Raw genomic sequence first — 19,105 nt, forward strand, 5'->3', positions numbered from 1 at the left:
GTTTTCCCCATGAAACGTTGTCAGGCAGCAGGTCTTTTTGGATAAGAAACATTTTTACAAGTGGGGCATCACATAGATTTCTACTTTCAGCATGTTGCTTGGTACTTTAATAAAGCTGAATATATTATAATTAGAACTGCAGTGCAAGGAGAAGTAGTTTGAGTTGAGTGCTTCTGGTTTTCTTATACTTGATTTTGACTGGCATTCCAGTAATGTATTTAAAAGTAATTTATTTTTCATGCCTCACAACCTTTTGTTTCCATCTAGATATTAAGTAAGCTGTCATGCAGCCAATGCATTGAAATATTTTTATTCTTCTACACTTATTTTTGTCTTGATTGGACTTTCATAATGATGGTTTGCCACCCAGGGCAGCGTATTTAATTAAAGTTAGTTTTTTTGTGGTTTTGTGCATAGCTCCTCCCCTTTATGGTTGACCACACCCCTTCCCTTTGACCCCGCCCATTCAGCGTCTCCTGCAGCCCCCCTGTGATTTGAAGTCACCAGCCGCCACTGCCTGGTGGCCTTCTTCAAGAAGATCACTAGAGCTATGAACGAAGGCAAAACAGTGCACACTGCTTACCTTTACCTGGCGAAGGTGTTAAACACAATGCTTCACTTTGGCATTATAGATAAACCCATATGTCACCCGATAGATGGCCAGCTGGCTCACTGATAGAACACAAGAAGTTAGGATAATGTCTGCTTTCTTTATGAACAAAGATTCTGCCCAATGTAAGTGACAGTATGCAAAGGCTATTCAACTCATAGGTTCATATGTTAGTACTAGGCTAACTGCCCTTGTGAGCCATTTTAAGCCTAGCCAATTATCGCTTGTGAGACTCAAACCTTGCACCTTGTGTTGGTAAGGTAAACACCTTAACCATTAGGCCACCCTCCCAACCAACTCATACTCTCATTTTTATCATGAAAGGTTCTGGGTAGACACTGTGTTATAAGATCCACATTTACTGTAATTTTTAATTAAGTACAACTTAAAAGCAGGTGAGACAGAGTTTGAAGACAGAGCCTGGCTTAAAAAAAGGCACTAGTATGAACACTGTATTTTGGAGACTTTTTAAATTACTGCTATTTAATCATTTTCATGATTCATTGACAGATATGACAGTTTGTGAGGAATGCAGGTCAAGAGACACTGACCATAAAATGTTATTTTTTCAGTCACTTACAGACCGCTTCATGTAAACCAAGCCTCTCAAGTAATATTAACTGTCTAGAGTAACAACTGCCACATTGTAAAAGGGAAGTCTGCAACAATCCAGTATCATACATTTAGCTGATACAAATTCCTTTTACAGTGTTCCAAAAGGTAGCTGCAGCTTGTTAGACTTTGTAACGCTATTCAACAATAGTAAAAAGCTACCCTAAAAAACACACAAGATAAAAAAAAGTCTACAGAACAGACAGATTGCATGCTACATTAAGATAAACTAATGATGTGTGTAGAATATATACTAAAAAAATGCTCAGGACTTGGAGTTTCTTAGAAATGAAAACCTTGAATAGCAGTAATAAACCAAATAACAATAATTAATAAAATTATGGTTAGCAACTTTCATTTACACAGTAAGCAAGACCTTCATTTGAGCCCTGGAAATTAACTTTCTGCAAACTGAAATGTAAATGTAAACACTGTTTCCCAACGCCCAAGTACTTCCTATTACAAACGTGAATAACCCAGGAGCAACAAACAATGTTCAAAGTTTTTATTACAAATGTTTCTTAACTGCAAGCTAAAAAGCTTGCCTAACTGATCAGGTAATGTGCTCATTTCTGTTTTCTCAGGTAGTTACACAGCCACAGGATATAGCAGCATACATTTGTTCTCCATATGCAGGGGGAAGAAAGCAATGAATTAACAATACGAAATAATTCATTCCATATTAATACGGTAACACTGACCAATCGATTTTTAATGAGGAATCAACAAAACAACATAAAATTGCATTGATTAAATTATGTTCACAAGCTCAAGAACAAAGACAACTGGTGGAAATTATACAGGTGGAAGATGATCTAATTTTTTAGATGGGCATCACCAGGAGAAATGTATCCTCACATACACATACACTTTTTTCTGCATATGTATCATCAGATTTGGTCTAGAAAACGATCCATTTTACAATAGGTTAAAAGCGTAGAGCTAAACATATAATCGATACATCTTACTAGTATGTTCAAACTTTGTTCAATATGTAACAGATGATAATAACTAAACTGTTATATACAATAATGTGGTAAACCATATGTCAATATTAAATTCAAGAGTGAAACTCAAATATTTATGAACAGGTACGTAACAGATGATAACAACTAAACTGTTATATACAATAAAGTGGTAAAATGTATGTTAATATTAGATTCAAAAGTGAAACTCAAAATATTTATGAACATCAAGAAACTGCAAGAAGACATACCTGAGCTGTGCTGTATATCTACTAACCAGGTCCCCTTTTGGTCACATTCCAGACCAGTTAATAAAAACTATATAAAATAAAGGTAGAAAATATATAATTAATATATTGCAGACTCTATAGCAAGCCTATGGAGGTAATGCAATGCAACAACTGTGAAAAGGTGATATTCCAAAGCAGACACATCTGAAAAACAAAATGGTCTACGGACAATTACGATCAAGACTTCTCCCACATCACCTTTATTTCAAATGGTCTACGGACAATTACGATCAAGACTCCTCCCACATCACCTTTATTTCAAATGGTCTACAGACAATTACGATCAAGACTCCTCCCACATCACCTTTATTTCAAATGGTCTACGGACAATTACGATCAAGACTCCTCCCACATCACCTTTATTTCAAATGGTCTATGGACAATTACGATCAAGACTCCTCCCACATCACCTTTATTTCAAATGGTCTACGGACAATTACGATCAAGACTCCTCCCACATCACCTTTATTTCAAATGGTCTACGGACAATTATGATCAAGACTCCTCCCACATCACCTTTATTTCTACCTCCAAATCTTGGTATTTTAGGACTTTGTGTCTCTCTATGGAAGACACGGTCATCACTGGGCATAGCAATTTCAATGATTAGTGTCTTCTTTTCAGGTATCTGGTTTTCTCACATCTATTTTTTGAACTGTTGGTGATATAAACATCATCATTCTCTATAATGCTTCGTGGCTCATATTTCCAGTCCTTTTCAGCTACTTCAGTATTATAATGTTTGCACAATCCCCAGTGCAACAGTCTCATCACATTGTGCCTTTCAGTATACAGGCCATCTGCCATTAGTGTATCACACCCAGCAACAAGATGTGCAACGGTTTCGAATTCTACTTTACAGAACTTGCATTTGTCTGTTTCTCCCACATGTTCAATGGACTTTGTAAACTAACATGTAAGTAGTCCACTGGACCACTAACATTGACCTTTCATCATTTGGTTTAAATTCACCTCTCCTTAATCATTCCTGCATTAAATCCTGACCAACATGAGGTTGTTCCAGGAGTTTTCTGTACTTGCAACTATATTTTTGCCTTTTCCATACCTCTTGTCTTCTCATCTGATCCTTCTCCTTATAGTCTTTCTTCTGTTTTTAACACAATCAGTTGCTGTCTGACTTTTATCTACTTCTGGTTTGGTTTCCATTCCTGCTTGACACCAATATGCTTCTGCTAAACTAGACAGGAAAGTCATCTTAGACTTGTTCTCTTTATGTTTTAAAATTTTCATTATGTTTGGATCTGGTGGTTAGCAGATATGCATGCAGTCTTACGACTGTAGATCTATATATGTAATCAATATTTTGAGAAGGCCCACACCTCCTTCAGAACAAAGAATATATAATCTTGATATACACTGATTTTTATAACTCATTTGATAAGAGTTGAGCATTTTTCTTGTTTTTCTGTCTAGCTGATCCAATACCTTTTGGGCCAATCCATCTCCCTAAAACTGTAAGTTAGAACAGGAAGAGGAAATTGGTTTACAGCTTGGACTTTGTTCCTAGACAGCAGGGCTGACTTCAGGTATTATTTTTAGTCATCTAAAATATACCTTAATGAGTTTTATTTGCATTTGTTCATGTTTTATTGCCGATCCTTCATCATTTCCCAAATATTTATACATTCCCTCCTACTCAAGTTCCTTTACAACGCATTTGTGGTAACTGACCAATGTAGGTGTGCCTTGTACATCTGAATGTGGGATGCTGTCAAATGCTTTTTTATCTATCTATGCCACAATTAGATTCTTCCCCTTTTTACAATTCTCCATTACGATTTTATTTAACAACAAATGATCCTTTTTATTATATGACTTTTTTGTTACCCTTTTGTTCTACTGCCAATATTAAGTTTTCTTCTAAATGACTATAAACTCTGTCAGCATCAATTCCAGTAGGGAGTTTAAACATTACCAGAAGGCAAGTTATTGGTCTATAATTTTTAGGATAGCTTGCAGGTACACTCAAAGGAGAAACACACCCACAGACTCAAAAAAGCATGTTTATTTCAGAATGGTTTGGTGTTTTCTACATTTTAACACTGCTCTGGGACTATTTACAGGTTTTTAAATATTTAATATGTAATTTCTGAGTCTGACCACATGGGGTCTGGCATCTTGAAGGAATTCTTAGCCTGCCTAAACAATTACAATTAATCCCACAATGCAGTGCTCATCTGAAAAAGTTACATCATGCAGGCCTCTTTCTTCCCAAAGCTCCTGTCACTGCAATGATTTTACATGCATACACTGTTGTCTTTCAGTCAGTTTTAAGTAACATTTCATGTCGTTCGAGGACTACTTAAAACACAAACAGTGCAAATGCCACAGAACAGACTTTCAACGTACTTTTTAGAATGGCTAAACTGCAATTTTTTTGTTAAGCCGGAATTGTACTACTTTGACAGCAAGGGAATTTAGGCGTGAAGCGGGGATGGGGGATGAGTCAAAGTGCTAAGGGTAATTTGAGCTGTTACCTGCTCACAGCAGGAGACTTGTCTCATATACTGTTTCCTTGTTCTAGCCTTTACTTTTTGTATGGGTAGGGGAAGGACCAGGGTGCTGTGACATCACAGCATTCATGGGTGGGTTTTTAGGACGGTCATGGTGATGACAGTTTAAAGAGGGAACTGGATGAAAAACTACCTCTATTCAGTGGCCTTGATGACATCAATGAATTGAGAGACTTTTCCAGGGTGGGACAAAAGTTTTTTTGAAAGTGAAACCACCACAGTACAGTAAGGTACTGTTCTAGTGGAGAGAAACCGTCAATTTAAAATATTTTAAATGCGGTGTTGTTGTTTATTCATAGCAGGGACAATAAATAGGGAGAAAAAGGACAGCGAAGTTGAGCATTTAATAAGAAAATCCCTTTGTTGTCCTTTAAGGAGGAGCATAATTTTTCCTGTAGTTAACCAGGCTAGTGTCTGTTCGGGGTGCACATACAAGTATTTCTTATTCAGGGCTAAATCTTCATGTAAACCTGTTAATATTTTTAGCCTGAATTTAGGTACTGCATCTGGGCCTGGGGTTTTCCAGTTAGGAGTTTATCTTAATTTGGTTTCAATTTCTTTGACCATGACTTTATTTAATTTTATATCCTGCAAATTTGAATGTCTTACCATTTCTTTTAAGTCTTCTATTTGTTCTGTATCTTTGTTGTGTTCCACAGGATCTTCATAGATACTTTTCCAAAACGTGTCCATTTCTTCTTTTTTTTTGGTGGTATTTCTATTAATTTTGCTTTGTTTCATAATTCTCTATAAAACATTTTTGGGGTCATCAACAAATTGCTTTTTTGTTACTTTTTCTTTATATTTATTTGCATATTGTTTAAGTTTTTCTGCCTATGCTGATATCTTTTGCAGCAGTGCACAATAGATCCTTGCCTGTTTTACACTCTTTTTTTGTTTTTATCATGTCTAAGTATTTTGTTGACCTGTTCCCTCTTCTATACTCTCCTAATGGTAACACTTCTTGTCTTAATTGCTTTATAGTTTTCTCTGTTCAATACTTCCAGTGTGGCATTTGATTTCTTCCCTTGTCCTGTATTTTTGTAAGACTTTACCTGTTATTATTTTAGCTGGACAGTAATGTAACGTATTTACCTCTGTTATACCACATGAATTTATGTTAATATTGTTGACTACTGTGTTTATTTGTTTTACCAGATTTTTAAAATATTTGGTCATATTGACTTTCTGTATTCTATTTCTTGCGTTGATCTTAATATATCTATCCAGCTCTACTAAATCAAGCAACTCGTCCTTAAGATCATTTATTTTCTAAACTGGGGGCACATTATTCGCCTTTTCCTGCCAGGCATTTCACAGAAAGTTCTAGAACATCTTTCTGTGACATATTCTCTTCAGTTACCTCCTGCGTCATCCATTGCTCTTTCATATGGGAACTCACTGGCTTATCACTCCACAACACTGACTGCATCAGAGTTGCCACTGTTTCTTGCTCCATTCCTTGCTGTGCAACTCCAACTGAAATTTTGTACTGGTTTAATTCTGAAGGCTCTGGTGTATCTTCATGTGGCAAGTGATTGGATGCTTCCTATTCTACCCGTTTCTCTTTAATTTGGGGGCTCACTGTTACATTATGCTGTGACATTACCACAGTTAGATTTTCTACACAAAATCATTCACTTTGCAGGTAAGCCATAACTCCAGTTTCTATTTCTTTAACTTCTTCATTACTTAGCCTCTTTTCTTGTTTCATCCTATGTGTTCTTATTTTTTTTTTGTATTGTGAAATTTACCATATCTGGGTGCCTTTGCCCGTATTTATCTTCAAATATCTTTGGTGCTATTTTTTTTTTGCATCGATTAGTTTTGCTTTCTCCATTGCTTAAATGTTGCACCATATTAAATATCTTTTTCTTTCCCACGTCAACATATTTTCTTCAGGACTGGCAATGGTGCATGCTATGGTAAAGCAATGACCAATGTGATCTTCAACAGCCACCTTGCCAATTTCTGAGTCCTCATCAGTTCCCAGGCATGTCTCTCTGCAGGGTGATAAAATTCACCTTGTAGAAGGTAACCTGGAAGCTCCCCCATTTATCAGTTTTCCACCATATGTCAGTTTGCATCTGTCCACTGTTGCTCCCTTTATGTATCGCCACCTCAGTCTGCATCAGTCCACTGTTGCTGCCTTTATGCATCTCTGTCTCTCCTGTCAGTCTTTGCCTGTATTACATGCTCACTTGCTTCTGTTCTGCTACCTTCCCCTTCCCCTCCATCTTACCTGCAATTTCCCTGCTACACTTATTCTTAATATAACGTGCACCTGTATCCACAAAACCCACAACTATCTTCCTCTCCTACTGTCCTTCTGTGTTCTTTTGCTCACTGTTCCCCACTTGTGCAATTCTCCCCCTTTCTATCCCATTTATATGACAAAATGACTTGAGCTTTGCTGTGGCACTCTTGTATGGACTGCCTGCATTGACCCTGTTACAGCTATGGGGCATTTTGATGTATATGTGAACATACACAGTGTCAGGCTTGCCACCTGCCTAATGTTTTCCACTCGGTCATTTGATGACTCGTCCAGTAGCACTGTTAATGCAGTTATTGTGGCAGTAAAGTTCCATTATAAAGCTTTTTCCCCTGGCATGACTACACAGTCCTGACACTCTCCTGCTAAAGCTGCTCCTGACTGCATCGTGGTGACATCATCACATTATTTACCGCTGTATGGTGGCACTACAACACATAATTACTAAGCCACTGTATATTTATTACTGTTTACTAGATTACTTCCAGTAGGCAAATGGCTTACGTTTCGCAGAACAAGGTAGCATTTACATATACAGGGAGAATCTAGTCAGGACACTAGACAAATTCCCATACTAGTCCTACATTTACAAACACAATACTAGAAGACCGTATGTAGAGCTCAAACAAAAGGACGGCAACTTGGGTTTCAAAAGACAGCAGTGGAAATTGTTTTATTAGAAAAAAAACAAGTACTTATCACATGTACAAGATGAACATGGGGAAAGGAATATGAAACAACGTGAAAAGTCTAAAACTCAGCTATAGTCAACAGAATTTACTTATTTGTTATTCAATTGACAGAAAGTTGTTTTTTCCTACATTAATGTGTATTATGACACGGGAGATGCGCTTTCATCCAGAATGCCTAACAGCACAAGAAACTCCAAGGATTTATGCATCATAGAGTGACATATGCTGAACTGAAATACTCAAAACCGGACAAGGAACATTTGGTAATATCATCTGAAATTCAAAGATTTCATAAACATTTGTACAGTTATATTTTTATTAGACATACAGCTCATAACCGTAACTTCCTTGATCAACAAAGTGTTCCACACATGAGGTCAGCAAAAGTGCAGTGTTGGGCAATAGTACCAATAGCATAAGAAAATACAACTCTACATCTCAGGAAAATGTCACATCACTGATGATAATAATGTGAAAGTTACCCACTCCAGAAAAAGCAGATACACTTTGAAACACCTTCTCATATACTGATGTTATACGTCATGTAAGGTGCACTAGTGCATACTGTGTGAACTACACCGTGGAGCGCGAAACTTAAAACTCTGTCAAAAAGTGCATGAAAATGTACTGAAAGATTAGCTTGTTTTAAATGAGCAAATGTTTATGTTACACTACTCCAAAAGACAGACATTAGGTGTCAGAAATGCCTGTAGGTTGTGGTAGGTTTACAAGCATGAGCTTATCCTGGCATGCCCAGAAGAAAAGGCTTAGTGAGTGCACACCAGTGTGACAATGCGGGAGAGATTAGGGTAAGGTAACTAAAGTAAAGATGAGCAACATCTGTCACGTAAACAGTAGATCACCACCAGGTGTACCTTTGAACCCATAAGAACAGCCAAAGAAGCTATGGTCTGGACTGTATGCCAACTACAACTGTTGACTCCTTGGAAAAATGTTTCTAGTTTTGAAAGACCCTCATTCAAAGTGAGTGAATATGCATTGTAATGAATGCTATTTTGCATATAATCTCTGAAAAAAAAATGGCATAAGGTTATACAATAGAAGTTATTCCAGAAATGCTGCAGCCTGAAATGGATCTTGTTTCACTAATGGGGAATGTGTGTTCTTTATAAAGATTAATGATGTACATTATGCGACTACTTCCTGTTTCATCTAATTGCTTTGCAGAGACAGGAAGACTAAAAAGACTTTAAAGAAGGAGGTGTAACAAATGTTTTGACTTTAGAATATAGACTATCACAACTCTTTGTTTAGTTACAGAATCACTTTTGGGATGATGATAGGGTTGTTTCTAACAGAAATGCTGATGTTGTGAACACTTACACCCACATCTAGTTTACTTTTGCCAAACTTGGGAAGCAAGCCTCCTAATGACACAGTAGGATCAGTAGCAAGCTTTCAGCATTGATAAGATCAGTACCAGAAGGTAAAGTTGAGGTACAGAATTTTATTTATAACTCTAAACTAATCCTACAGTCAACAGACAGCCGTTTATGATCCGTAGCTTATATTGCAGCCATTAATTACAGTTGACCGACACGTCAACCAAATCAGAGCAAAATCCAGAGAGAGAGAGTATGTCTGTAAGAACATGAAAGAGAAAAGATTCCTAGAGCAGTGCAGAAATTTCTAACAGATTTCCAACTGTACACTACTGAAACTCTGCAGATCGTCCCAGCTCTGTATGGTTAGTAACAGTTCATTTCAGACATCCTTCAAAATCCTCAGATTCGACTTATGCAACCACACAGAACTGTAAATTTGCGTTTCAGTGAAGGCGTGGTAGTATACTCAGAAATACTTAGATAACAAAACTCCAACTTCAAAATTGTCAACTAATATGCTACTGTTTATAAATGCTACACATAAAAATTGTGTAAAATTCTGTTTTCAAAATGTATGCTACTGAACCAAGTGTTTCCATGTAGTAAAATTTATACTTCATAGAGGGGATTATTTTACTTATTATTACCAGAGATATAACTGCAATCCCAAGAGATATTTCTCAAGTTCATCCTGTTGATGTAATGCAAATCAAAAACAAAGAAATGTTTACATGTAATACAAAAGTTGTTAACATATCAAGTTATGCAGGAATATCACAATAACAGAATCACAGTAAGGAAGTTACTATTAGTGAAGCATGAAAGCAGATTTAACAGTGAATAATGCAAATACCGCCGTTACACAGACACAGCATTAAATCAATAAGCAAGGAAAAAACAATTTTGATGAAAGAAGTTTTACTTTAAGATGCATCCTGAAAACCACAGACTGTAAACCCAGAAAACTAGTTCAAACTGAAAAAAGTTTTCAGCAGAACCTTCTCTTCTCCTCCCTCCATGCAGACTCCATTTCTCATATACCATAGATCAAAAAAGCTCGAGACACGCAAAGACAAGCATGAAAGGGGCAGGCATTAATCAACTGAAACCAGTCTGGGGTGTCCTCAACTCCTGCCTCTGCACTTAGCTGGCCAACATTTTTGTTATGATATGCAACTATGCAAGTTGTGTTTGATACTGCAACCAACTATGCAAGTCGTGTTTGTTAATGCTACAGTCACCTTGGAGTTTAAAATATTTATTAATGCTTCTAAAGTGAAGATCTTAAGACTTTTATTCAACATTACAACAATAGCTCAAAGATGCAACAATAAAATGTAGAAGTACTCAAAGGAGTGTGCGGGTATTAAGGTTTTACCATGGCTTGTGGTATATGATTGGAAATCTAAGTTGCTAAAAAGGGCAGAGATAGATAAAAACTGTACAATTTCATCAATATGGTCTTCAGTGCAATTGGGTGGCCACAGTGGTGCAGCAGTTAGCATTGCCACCTCACAGCAAGAGGTTCTCCGGTTCGATCCTCAGCTGGGGTGCCTTCTGTGCAGAGTCTGCATGTCCTCCCTGTGGTCATGTGGGTTTCCTCCAGGTGCTCCGGTTTCCTCTCACATCCCAAAGACATGCTGTAGGTGGATTGGATACTCTAAATTGGCCCTAGGTGTGAGTGTGTGCATGTGTGTGCTTTCTGTGGAAGGTTGGGTGCCGGGCTGGCAACTCGGCACTGTAAAACTGCCAATTATGAGTGGACAGGTGATTCACTGTGGCGAACCCTAACCAGGAAAAGCCGAAAGAAGAAGGTCTACAGTGCAATTATGTATCAGCTGTCTTTCTCCCGTTATTAAGACTTTTCCTTGAAAGTATATGAAGTGGTTTCCATTTCTATTACAGAAGGGATTAAGTCTTCAAGTCACTGCCAGCTGCTAATTTAGCCTTGAGAATGTAGCTTTCAAAGTTTTTATTCATTCATTTTTTTACTTTATTTTGTATTTGTTTGCTGGGGTAGCACACTGATCTCAGTGGACCGTTTGCAAGCACAAACCGGGTGAAAAGGATCGCATAACAGATACAAGGATGTGCTATAAACAAACACGTATTTACAAATACAAACAGATGCTACAATACCTAGTTCAGGGAACATGTCTTTTGAGTTTACCATAGTTACACAGTAGCCTGCCTTATGTACACAAACCAGATAATGTCAACCCTTCTCACATAGTATCAGATAACAGTAAACAACCTCATAAGATCATTTACTATGCAGCAAAATGTCTATCAATACCCACCATACTTCTATTCATATCATTTTCTCATTGACAGAGGCACTGGTAACTAATGATGGGCGGCACAATGCCAGGGCACTTCTATGGGCTAGGCTTGTAAAGTCCCCAGGGCCATTAGCCTAGTACACACATATGAACTTATGTATAATGTTCAGCTGCCAACAGACTATTATCGGTTCTAACCTGCAACCTCTGGCTCATATTCACACCACTCACCCTCTTAAATTCCTCTCACCCTCACTTATAACAAGAACATGTTTTGTAAATAACATATGCTTCTAAATACTCACTTCATAACAATTTTTCACATTTTATTAAGAGGCTCGCTGGCTACATAGAAAACAGACTACGCTCTACAATTTAATGAAAATACTTGTCTAATTGGTGGTTGATACTGCGGACTTACTCTGCCCACGGTCAGTCAAGGACATATTTTAAACAACCATGAAATACAAATAAGTAAAGACAACAATCTGAATTCTTAATTTACTGACCACTATTTATGTCTTTTTTAAAAGCTAAGGGAAATACTAGCTTTTGCTAAAAACAAAGTTTAAAAAAAAAAATCTATGCAGCCTTGTACTCAAAAAGGCTATGTAGCAAAGGGGATGTGGGTGTTGCCACCCCCCCCCCAAAAAAAACACTTGCATCTGTAAACAGTTTGCCTTTTTCATGAAGCCAGGACTGAGTTCAGACATTCGGTTTTGATAACTCCTCTATCAAACAGCAGTGGTTCAGAAAATCTGTCTTAAGCTCAGTACTTTAGCTCAGGGCACTGTTTTCAGTACATTGTACTTGACTTTATGATGCCCATCTCACCAACCAAACACTTTTTTGTCTAGGATTTCCATCTGCGGCATACCAATTTCTCTTAAAAGAAAATTAGTTCTACAGATCTAAAATCCCTAGTTTCAAATTCTAATTATCTGAAGGTTTCATTTCAACTAGTCTGCAAAACAAAATGAGAATGAAAAGAAATGGAGTGGAGCAATTGCACGGCCACAATCTTAAATGTCCATATGCAACTACAGCAGCAAGACAGAACTCATGTTGCACCTAATCCAAAAATGACACTCCTTGCTCTATATGCACAGATTCATAGGTTAGTACTAAGCTAACTGCTCTTGTGAGCTGTTTTAAGCCTAGCCAAGTATCCTTTGTGAGACTCAAACCCTGCACCTTGTGTTTGTAAGGCAAATACCTTAACCAGTAAGAAAGAATATGGAAAGGTTAGGAGATAAATAAGCCTCCATATTTTACACACAATGCACTGCTCTATTGACATTAATGGACGAGGCTGAAAAAACGTACCCTCTGCCAAACACAGCCGTTGTGCCAGGGAAAATCAACCCTTAGCATGTGCATGTAGCTTCCACATGACTGAATGTGCATAATGAACTGGGAACTCTACAGAGAACAGATGAAAGGATTTTAAAGTTTTATGACACTCTTGCACACATATCATGAGTGTTGTGCATTGTCATTTCTGCATACCCTGAAGTAGCACAGCACAGTTACAAGCCAATCATAGGTCTGCAACTGTGCATTTATCTATAAAAGATAAAGGGTTACAATCCTGGCAAACATCTTGCAATGCATATCAGATACAATCATACCTCTAAGCATGATCTCGGTCATAATTTCTTCTTCTCACTGTAGCTCTGAACTTCCCAGCTATTTCAAGTATCTGCAAATCAGTATATATACATTTGCTACTTTCACTGTTTTCATGATTACTACTATGCACTTTCTGTATCAAATTAATTCAGTGTACAAAAACTGTAGTGATGTTCTTACATATCTACTCTCCCATTGTGCAAAACAACATCTGAAAAACTCCTGGGACCCTCCAACCATACTCAGTAAACAAAGACTGAACAAGTAACCGCTGCTTAGAACATAAACATCTGGACTGAATCAAAGCTGTACTATAGGGGGTATAGCACTTAGACAGTGAATGCAGAGGTGGGTTGCTCATTTCAAAATACAGTTCAGCTTTCTACACAAACTCCAATTTCTGCACTTTGCAGTTACACACACACATAAACACAAATCAATAAGAAAAAAAAAACAGTAAATTAAACTGTTTCAAGGCTGCAAAGTAAAGGGGTGGCTAAATGAGTTATTGTTAGGACTTCATATATCTGGAAAACTTACAAGATACAATAGTTTTAGGGCAACAACAATTATCTTATTCTTCAGTGCAAACTATGGGGCAATCTGCATCAACTATCCAACTTCAACTATAATCTTACAAAAAAAAAAAGTTCTCTTGTTATTCATGTTAATTTTATTGCAACTACTCACGAATTACAAGAAAGGCACACCAGCCACATTATATAAGTGCTGAAGTGAAAAAGGATGAATGAAATAAAGCAACCCAACATCAGCTAGCCTACGATCTCAATTTACAAGATGTTGAAAGCAGGCTTTCCTACCAGATGCTTCATGTTTCGTCCTAGGCAACCCCCCAAACACACACACTTCAGCAGATCAAGAGTATGTGAAAATGCCGCTAAACAGCAGAAATGTGTCTCTGAACAATCCTAAGAAATTAGTCAGCACCTCCCAATAATTACACAATTTGTATTTATCTAAGAGCCAATTATAAGGCTGAAAATTTGCAAAATGCCCAGTTTGTTTTATTGTGTGCGATACATGTAACTTAAATTAACTCTCTTTCCAGTGGCAGCTTCTAAAACAAATACAAACAAGCCACAGAAGTGTTAACTAAATCAACCACGCCGAGCGATGTTACAACAGTAGTGCACGGAACAAAACCAAAAATGCTAAACAAAATCTATAAACAAAATCTATAGTGGACAATCTGATATACCAGAAAATCGATTGATTGGCATCTCGGACAGATCAGAGCTAAAAACAAGAATCGGTGGCAATTTCGGGTAGTAAGGGGGATAAAAATGTTGCAGAGGGCTGCAAACTTTCAGTGTAAACAGTAAAAAAATCCAGTTGTGATGTTATGGTTAAAAAAGAGTGCATCGAAAAGTACTTACTCTGGTTTCTTTCTTTTGGTCTAAACAAATCCCACAAAAGATCAAAGAGGCACCGATGTTTTGAAGACCTCACTTCCACAATGGCTAGTAACCCTCACCTCCTGCGGACTCCTCACTGACCCTGCAACACCTCTCACTAAAGCCTCTGCCACCCTTCGCACAGAACACACAGAAACCCGGCTCCAAAACCTTAGCACCGCCCTGCCAAATGCCTGGCCACGCCTACACCTTGCAGGATGTGTAAACTCTGTGACGTAAAAGCCGCGGCCCACCTGTAGGTGTCTGGAAACGAAGTGAAGGACCTGGCCATTAGTGGGCGCTGCGGGGCAGGATGCTTCTATCACTTTGTCTGTTGAGAAAAACGAAACAATCTTATCGCGTCAGACATATAAGGGGGTTTCCCGGTTAGACTCTGTAGAGTGAGCGTGATGTGTGGTGAAATTATTCCTACACCGGTGGTGAGCTACTTACTGGATGCATACCTCTCAAGTGGTTACGAGGAACGTACCTCATTTGGGGTCTTAAAAAGTTAATTTTCCTCAAAGTTCCTCAATGTTCCACATTGAAAGACTCTGTCACACATTCAGTGTTAGGAATTTTTTAAGTGAAATCCATGGTAAATAGAAATTAATCATATTAATTAATTAAAAGATCTTCTTTATAAGTAATACCAGCATACTTTAACCATCCTATGGCCTTCCTAGTTAAAATTGTTAGTAAGCCATTAGTATGTGTTCCACAGTTTGCCCATTTTCCACATTATGAGGGCTGGTGTTCCTCATTTTGGGGATGGAAGGTTGAGAGCTATGACCGGACGCAAAGATACAGTCCGTGATTGGTTTTTGACCGCTGCTTTAATATTGCCATTTTTTTTTCTTTTTTGTCTCTTCTAGACTTGTTGGTCGTTTTTATTGTTACACTTGTCTATGGGAACATGCTGCGGTAAATAACCGAATAAAGGCTATACAAATATTTCCCAATGCATAATTATAGCAAACGTTTTAAACTGTGAAACTAAGTTATTTTGAGTTTGAGAGACATGGTTAAGCTGTTTGTGTTTGTTTTAAGTAACATTTTTTTTTTGCAGAAATCAAGGCTCATACAACAAGCAACTTTAGGCTACTTAAAAAAAAGTTGAAAGTGTACCCATGCATGCTGAATACAAAGGTTTATATAAATATGTATGTATATATATATATATATATATATATATATATATAAAAGGATGGGTCCACTTGACCTATGACATTTGAGTGACGCCCAATTGACCTAAATTTCATTTGACTGACAACTCATTTGACTGACTCTCATTTGACCGACATTTAAGACATAGACGTGTGGGTTTTCCTTAGAAGCCACGGTGGTGCAGCGGTAGCGTTGTCGCCTCACAGCAACAGGTTCTCCCGTTCGATTCTTGGCTGGAGCGCCTTCTGTGTGGAGTCTGCAAGTCCTCCCCGTGGTCGAGTGGTGTTCGAAAGACATGCGTGAATGGGTGTGCCTTTGTTGAAGGTTGGGCGTCGGGCTGGTACTTTGGCACTGTAAAAATCAACCGCCAATCATTAGAGGACCGGAGTTCCACTGTGGCAACCCCTAACCGGGAAAAGCCGAAAGAAAAGCAACAACATGTGGGTTTTCCTTCATCTGTAACTTGCTTGTGATAAAAAGAATTAACTTACCGTGCTGACTGTTAGAATACTGATAGTCATTTAGAAAGTAGTGTTTCTAAATGTGGGTTTTATGGAGGTATCTAAAGTAATTTGGCAAATGTTTTGTGTGTTCCCAGCAGTAGTAGCTTGTAGAGTACTGTAAGGCAAGTTAAAGGTACATGCTCTTTTCTCCACTGTAGTGCGATCTTGGAGTTAGTATATATAATTAGGGGGGTGTGGGGGCACACAAATCATGTTTAATTTCCTCATCCAGCCTGCTAACAGTTTCTTTTAAAACATTAAACTTTTTCTCATTGTCCTTCAATAATAACTCTAATAGTTCGCAACCATGTCTGTTAAACATCCGAGTCTTTAACTAGGCCATTAGGAAACTTCCAGCACCTAAGGTCCTTGGGAATCTGTTCGCGTTTCAAACATTCCCTTAAATACTGACCTTCCACTTGCAATTTCTTCAGTTTCAGTACATCATGCTCTAAGATTTTTAACTGGTATATAAAAAAGTATTAGTATAAAAAACATGTTAGAAAGTAAAAAGAGTGAAACAAGTATGCAGCAGAGTGGATATACTAGGAAGTGTGGCCACTGCTCTCAATGTAGGTTTATATTAGAAGGACACAATGTTGAAATACCTTCCTATGGGCTAGTGTGATCTTGGCGCAAGAGCAGTTGTGGTACCAAAAATGTGGTTTATTTGTGTCAGGTTTGTAAAAAAATATGTGGGCAAAACTAAAAATGCTTTTGGGACACGCATCTACCAGCACATTTATGATATAGGGAGGGGTAATAATAAAAATGCATTGGCAAAACACCTTATTCAGTTTCCTGAACATAATTTTAAATTTTATGTATTAGAACATGTAGTTTTGGATAAGAGAGGGGGATCCAGTGACACCTTTTTAGAGTATAAAGAATTGCTGTGACAATTGAGGGTCAATGCGGTGAATCCCCCAGGTTTAAATGAAGTTATATCATTAGTTAGTTACTTAAAACTTAAATCTGAGTTTAGTGATGTTTTTTGAAGTATACTGCGTGTATTTGCTTTTTTACTAACTGTATTCAATGTAATGTTATTCCAAATGTATATATTTTATTACTATCTTTTACACTATGTAACTTAGATTGTATTTGCTTTGCTTTTGGAGCTTTTCTCCCCGGGCCTCCACTGAAAATGGGTACGTTCTGGCCCAGTGGACTTCCCCGGTAATCAAACTGGAAATAAATAAATAATAAATAAATAAATATTTCTAATTCTATGTTAGACATTTTAGGGTTACTAAATTATTGTTTTATCAAATATTTAGGATATATAAGATGTGTTTTTTATATGTATTATAATAGAAGTATATGATGTTGTGTCATATAATATATTGTATTATATGTACATTTTGGTTATGATGTTGGCACTTTAAAAATTAATTACAACTTATCTAATTAATCAATTATGGTTAGGTTGGGGTTATATATGTTGTTTTTTTTATATTGCATTTTATTCTGAAGAAGTCATAGTTCACAACTGACAAAAGCGCTAAATAAATTATTGGTTCCAGCTCGTAGTGGTCCTGTGCCTTTGTGACTTATGGTAAGTAAGTAGTTTTTAAGTTCTGGAAAGGGTTAGTTATTAGTGTTCTAAGTTTGATTTAAGATTTAGTATGTTGAAATTCAGCATTGTAAGCTGTCAGTGAAATGGGAGTCAGGCAAATGAGTTGTCAGTCAAATTAAATTTAGGTCAATTGGGTGTCGGTCAGTTGTAGGTCAAGTGAAGTAGATCAGTTAGGACACACCATCGCACTTTGTGCGGGTGTGGGTAGAGTCAACTTGATTGACAGCTCAATAGGGGCTGTCAGTTAAGTGTTTGGCACATGTAATTGTTAATCTAGTTACATACGTTTTTGAAAGTTAAAAAGTTTAATAAGGTTAAAGTATAACAAATGAAGTTCTAATGTTGGGCATTATTGACTAATGCCACTGAATGATGGCCATGAATATCCAACAAGTTAATACCATTGGATGATAGCCACGAATATCCAGCAAGGGGGCTGACTCCCCCCCCTCCACTCCCCCTGCCATAGGCAGCTTTAAGTGCATTGCAGTACCTGGGTGGTATATCCCTCATGGCAACAGATTTTTTTCTGAACTTTTCTCGGAATGATGATAACTTAAACAGACTAGTACTCTGTACTTGTCTAAAATAATACCTGCTTCATAGTCCATATTCTTAAAAACTGAAATCTCACAAAACTGTCTTTTTATGGCTGAAAATAAATAAAAGTTGCACCTTTTACAGGATTTTATAGGACTTTCTGTCCTTCAGACATATAAATATTTGCACATTTAGTGACATGTAGTTTCATTTTAGTGGTAGCACCACTGCAGTGCCTTATTTCAATGCCTAACACTTATTTCAGACCCACACCAGAAATGTATATGTTGTAGGAGGGGGAATGTCCCTATTTCTAAGAAATCACATAATTTCACAAGCAAAAAAAATAAAAAAGGCAGAAATGTAAGCAGTAAAGAATAGTTCAGATTACTTATATAGAAAAACTGTGTAATTGCATTATAGTTAACAAGTAAGTGGAATAGACAATATTTACATTAGCTTCTAAAGTGGGTCAACCTTCAGAAATTATGTGAGAAGAGCAGAGTAGTAAAATTGAAGAACAACCTCATCAGGGCTAGCCACCAGGAGATGTGAACATTGGCACTAGATAATGCTCACTGTTGATGTGACACTCTGACCCCATGTGCCAGATAGAGAAGAAGGGGGTTATAGATGTGAAAATGGGCAGTCAGTTTTCTAGAT

General features: G+C 37.4%; 1 protein-coding gene across 1 annotated transcript in view; it reads right to left on the reverse strand.

Annotated features, from left to right (window-relative positions):
- Window positions 1-14,816, reverse strand: part of LOC122812359 (lysophosphatidic acid receptor 2-like) — a 452,180-nt gene extending 437,364 nt beyond the window's left edge. The window contains exon 1 of the mRNA XM_044084784.1: window positions 14,636-14,816. The gene's annotated coding sequence lies outside the window, so the exon portion shown is untranslated. The remainder of the gene's footprint in view (window positions 1-14,635) is intronic.
- Between the last annotated feature and the right edge of the window lie 4,289 nt (window positions 14,817-19,105).

Source organism: Protopterus annectens, chromosome 9.part0, assembly GCF_019279795.1.
Source record: "Protopterus annectens isolate FY-2018-M chromosome 9.part0, PAN1.0, whole genome shotgun sequence".
NCBI lineage: Eukaryota > Metazoa > Chordata > Ceratodontiformes > Protopteridae > Protopterus > Protopterus annectens.